Below are 5,833 nucleotides of genomic sequence, written 5' to 3'. Positions count from 1 at the left end.
TGTAGATACAAAATAAAGCATAAGTAAAGGATAAAATTTCCATTCTCTCTACTTTCATCATCGTCCGGAGAAACTCTTCTTTTCACTCAGTTAAGCATCATCGCTCTGCGATTAGGGGTTTAACCAAAATGAAACCCTAGAGAAGCATCGCAGTAAAATCAGTGAAATATTCGATTTTCTAATTTAATTTCATTATCGCCATAGAACAATCTACCTCAGACGCTGTTACAATCCTCAAATCAGTTAATCTCTGTCTTGATTAATTTCTGTTTTGAATTGAATTTTTTTGAAATTAGGGGTTCTCAACATTAGAGATTGAATACTTGATTTCACTTTAGGTTGCACAATTATTTTTCTAGGTTAATTTTGGTCTTAATTTAGAACCTTAGTTCACTATAGGATTTATCTTTGTGGTTTTAGGTCGCACAAAACCATGGAAGAATCGGGAAGCTCGTCGATTGCTGACGATGAAGGTTTTGATAGAATCAGTAATTTACCGGAAGCTTTAATTCATCACATTATGTCTTTCCTTATATGAGATGTGTGGTTCAAACATGTGTTTTGTCGAAAAGGTGGAGGTATGTATGGCCTTCTGTTTCAAATTTAGTCTTCAGAGCCGATTCTTTCGGAGAACGTGGAGTGAAACAACTGAGGAAGTTTAGAAAGTTTGTTGATAAGGTACTTATGCTAAGAGGGCTTAATGATATACATAAGTTTCATCTTCATTGGGGGAATTGTCAGACAGATAAAATAATAAACGAACATCTGAATGCATGGGTACTTGTTGCGTTAAGATGTAATGTTCAAGACTTATCTATTCAAATTGATGGTGATGGGAACGGCCATTATGATCTGCAATTCAGGTTTCCACAATCACTGTTTAATTCTCAATCATTATCAAAGTTGGTCTTAGAAATGACTTGCAATTATGAATCACAAGTTATTCTTCCTGAATCAATTGATTTACCTAGACTCAAGTTTATGTCGCTTGGTTCGTTTTTGTGGAGGATGGAGGTTCGATTAATAAACTTATCTCAAGCTGTCCAATTCTTGAATCGCTGATATTGAGAGATATTTGGATAGAAGATGGCTATGATATGAATTAATATTGAGTCTCATGAACTGAAGCACTTCGAGATTATCAATAATATTGACATTCTTGTTTGGTCCCATTATAACATGTCGAAGATTATCAAGTTATCGACTCCGAACTTGACATCATTCATCTGCAAAGATTACATGTTACAAGAGTATTGTCTAGAGAACGTTTCATCTCTAATCACTGCTGATATTGAAATTGTCAGAGAAGGTGAATACGAAGCTCTTGAATATTATGATTTGGAGATTTCAGAAGAAGGGAAAGAAATATTGTATCCTAAGCGTACAATGGAATTCATTGCCATTTCGTAATGTAAAAGAGCTGACAATTTCATCACCTGGATTCTTCAGGTATGTTTTCTTCCTAGCCGTATTGGTTGCAATTACTGTTTCTCTTTTTTCAACATAATACGGATAACCATTATAACATGATGATTTTCCTATTACGAAATCTCATTGTTAGTTTTCAATTTTTTCAAACCTTATTACATAATGGTAAACATGCACTTTGCTCATTACTCTTTCACTATTCTCAAGGAAATTGTTTTGAAGAGGCAGATTATTTTGTACTAATACTAATCTTAGTGATAGAAAAAAGCTTCTCATTAGATGTGGTTGTTGGAATTTCAGCTCCATTAACCCTACAATTAAGACCTAAATATTGTGGAAAACAACCTTATGCTGAAACCAGACCTTGAACCTAGTATTAGCATACTCAACAACACAAGAAACCAGCACCATACATAGCACTACAGTACATATGATTCATACTTAAAACAGACCGAGTACAAGGAAATAGAAAACACACAAGAAACTTAACCTTTTCATGACTTATTATCAACTTCTATTTCCTCACCTTTCTTTATGATGGATGAAAACATGTCATATAAGCTGTCCAATGCTAGATAAGGTTAAGTCTTAGCATGACATGTCATATAAGCTAAATGACATGTCATGGTAAGACTTAACCTTATCTAGCATTAACCTTAAGTTAGTTTTTAGTGCATGATTACTACCATAAACATGCCTTAATGCGGATTAAGACTAATCCAACTTAACATTGTATAAACAAGAATAGTTTAACCAAATGGAGATTTGTTGCGCAAAACACAAAAAAGTCTAACAGTTGTTATTCACTGTTTGGACCCGTGTTCATCATAGATGTTGAGTGACCCCAGTTGTTAAGTCCATGGTTCGGATACATTTATTTTATTTTTATGATTAAGACCTGAGGGGCGAGTTTAAGACGTTTCTGTTTTGATAATTCGATTGATATGCGTCTTTTTAATTTTTTTAAAAAGCAAATGCTATGGATGATAGGTTTGTTGACCTGTACTAATAGTATGGTAGATAATTTTAGTCAGTGGAGTAGTACTGAATTTTTGGGTGATAATAAAGGATGTCTTTTCTGCTAGTTGAAGAACTCTTGTGTAATATGTGGTGCTGCTATTGCAAGTCTTGAATTAGGCATCACTATCAACTGCCTAGGTAGCTAAATTTTATGATGGCACCTTGTGTTAGGTGGTCTGTTGTTTGGTAACTTTGTAAGGGTAATAAGAGATGATCAGTGGGATCCACTCTAGTATTAACAAACTTTGTCAACTGCGTCAGTCCTATGTTTTGCATGTGGGTTATATTTTGGTTATTAGGCCGTCGTCTTTGTTGCTTGATTCTGTTATTCTGAGGTATGTCGCTTCGATAGCATTATCATTTTGGTGATATTAGTAAATCATTGAAGAGGTTTGTGTATGGATGTTTAAATTGTTCTCAATATGGATCAGAGAGAGAGACGGCTGGATGTTTTCCCATAAGGAATGGTAATAGAGTACCTATGGCCTTTGTAGTAACAGCCAACAGGGGATCTGTCCCAATGCTTATTCTTTTTAGGTTGTGAAGTTGCCACAGGTAAGAATTTCGTAGTGAATGATGGTCTGACTACTAGTGATATGAATCTTGAAAGAAGTCTTTTTTTCTGGGACAAGAGATTTAAAGCACACAAGTAAAACTTTCTTAAAATAATACTCGTTAAAATAATAATCTTTTTAAAATAAAAATTATTTAGTCCCAATTAGGCTTGCACAAGTTAAATTTCTTCTCGCTAAAATAATAATCTCTCTAAAATAATAATTTTTTTCGGTCCCAAAGCTATTTTTTAAAGAAGTTTTACTGTATATTGAATCTTTATGTGTTAGAGATGATGACATATGATGCTATACTAGGAATGGATTGGGTGCCCTCTTGTTTTGGGTAACTTGATACCTATTAGAACAATCACATTTACAAAGCCTAATTAATTCGAGGTACAGAGGAGACTTCACCGCGAAGTTGTTTGTATTTGATTTCCTTAGGCAGATTGAGTCTAACGAGTAACCGATGAGAGTCAACTCATTCTGGAAATCCCAGTGGTAACTGGAGTTTTGCGCGATGTGTTTCAGGAGGTCCTTGATTTACTACTGAGTGGTCACACGGATACATGTATTGACTACTACTAGTAATTGGAACACATGTATTGACTACTACTAGTAATTGGAACACATGTATTACTACTAGTAATTGGAACACATGTATTGACTACTACTAGTAATTGGAACTTTGTTTCGTGACTCTCAAATTGCCATTCACTTGCACAAGAACCAGTTGTGTCATGAGAACACAAAGCACATTGATGTTAGATATCATTTTGTAATTGTCAAGAATGCAATTCAATATGGAAGAATAGCGAAAGGTCCTGTAACTGATTTACTACTGGAGTTTTGCGCGATGTACCCAGTTTCGACTGTGGATAAGAAAGAAAAGACAGCTAATTCAATGTGCTTACAATTAAGTGTTAGCGATGAGGAACATGTAAGGTTGGGATTGCAAGCCTGGAGAGAGTACTAGATTTTTGCAAGATTGGATATGTAATATTGGCTTCTTTAGTTTTTAGCTAAGGTGATTTTTACACGGCAAGTAAAGAGAGGTTATTTGAAATTTGTAAAGTAGATATCTAAAGTCAGTTGGTTAGTTTTGTTTGATTTAGTCTTTAATTCTTGACCTTCTTATGAATTTCCAATAGTTAATAGTATTATTTTTGTATCTCTTTTGTAGTCCAAAGGTCTGTGTTTTGGTAGGAATTTGAGAACAATGAAATGGTGTGTGTGTTGGTATCTCGGGCAGATTGGTGAATCCACGTCTTGAACAAATTATTTACATCAAGGTTAGTTCAATTTCTAAAAGTCTGACTTGCTTGTGTAACATTTATAGTATGATTTAATATTTGGGAATCAGTTGATTGCTACCCGAGCTTTTAATACGTATTGTCCTATTTACTGTGACTGACTTTGGTGTTCGGTTATAGATGTATTAATTGGTCAAACTGGGGTCACTCAAAATCTAAGATGACAGGTCTAAGAAAACTTAACTGGATGTTTACAACCTTGGATATGGCAATATTATCTCGTAACGATGTACTCACTATTCTTTTCTTGCGTGACTACCATTTAAGAGCGCTACTATAACTAGTTCCTTAGATGTGACAACTATCAAATTAGTGAATTAGAGGTTAAGAAATTTGGATACTGATAAGTAGAGGAACAGAGATTATATACATGTATATCGAAATACTAATTAGATTTTCATCTTTATTTATTAAACTGTTGTTCATATACTTTCAGCCTTTTTGTATACATCCTTGGTGTGCAGCATTTTCCAAATACTAATTTTTCTATTTGTTTATCAAGATTCTCGCAGGATCTCCAGACTTGATAGAGGGTGATCCCCTCAATTCTGTAATCTTCGATGTTTGAAGTTGAATATATGGTTTAAAAGACGCTGCTTCACCGCAGTAACATCCTTACTTAAGACCTGTCCTTGTATAGAATCTCTTTATCTTACATCAGCGGAGGTAATAATGACTCCTAGACGTTTAAGTTGTATTTGATGTTTAAGGAACTATTACATGATCACAAATGTTTACTAGTCCTGTAATATCTTGGATGCAGTTGAACTTTACAGCCGACAAAGATGATGGTGAAGTGGAATTATCAGTGTCATCCATATTGTGTCACCTCAAGCGAATCGAAATCAGAGAACTTAAAGGGTGTGATGCTGAAGTCAGGTTTCTAGAACTTCTACTGATGAATGCTCCGGTATTGGAGGAAATGGTTTTGTCTTTTGACAAATCAAGCTCACCGGAAATAGCAGGCTCAACTGATAGATTGCAGGTTGCGAAGAAGTTGGGTGAGAAGCTGAGATCACTTTCAAAAGCTTCGCCAAGTCTGGCAATGATCTTCTTGTAATTTTACTAAATGCTATAAGTTTTCCAAGGCTTGTTGTCATTGGATACTCCTGTTGTTCTTTTTAAGCACCTTAAATGCTGTAAGGAAAGATGGAAATACCGTGTCCCGTTCTTGCTCGCCTTCAATCATAAACCAAAATAGAGACTCCATCCTCTAGTTCAGCCTGCAGGGTATGTTCCTTTTTTTTTTTTAAATGTTTTTTATGTTTTTGTTTCTCCTATTGACTGTGATTCAAGTTCTTGCTTTGATTTACTTTTGACTTGATTTTGGTCTTGTTGCGTACAATACAAGTGGATTACATGAAAAGGATCAAACCCGAAGTAGCGGATCTGATAAAGCGGAGGCCGTAGTTTGGGCAGAAAAGCAAATCTAGCTCTTCAAGACTATTTGCAAGTTTAACGAAATTAGACCTAAACAAGAACAATTGGATGCGTTGTGCACCAATTCGTATCTCCTGA

The 5,833-nt window shown here is 35.0% G+C and overlaps 1 long non-coding RNA gene across 1 annotated transcript; it reads left to right on the top strand.

Annotated features, from left to right (window-relative positions):
- The first annotated feature begins 4,164 nt into the window (after positions 1-4,164).
- On the top strand, positions 4,165-5,539 carry LOC113342817. The gene is made up of 3 exons (XR_003356866.1): positions 4,165-4,294; positions 4,818-4,981; positions 5,079-5,539. It is a non-coding gene; the product is annotated as an uncharacterized LOC113342817 (long non-coding RNA).
- Positions 5,540-5,833: the final 294 nt, after the last annotated feature.

The sequence above is a fragment of the Papaver somniferum genome, unplaced genomic scaffold, assembly GCF_003573695.1.
Source record: "Papaver somniferum cultivar HN1 unplaced genomic scaffold, ASM357369v1 unplaced-scaffold_48, whole genome shotgun sequence".
Lineage (NCBI taxonomy): Eukaryota > Viridiplantae > Streptophyta > Magnoliopsida > Ranunculales > Papaveraceae > Papaver > Papaver somniferum.
The sequence above is the reverse complement of the archived record's forward strand: the minus strand, read 5'-3'. Positions and strand labels throughout refer to the sequence as shown.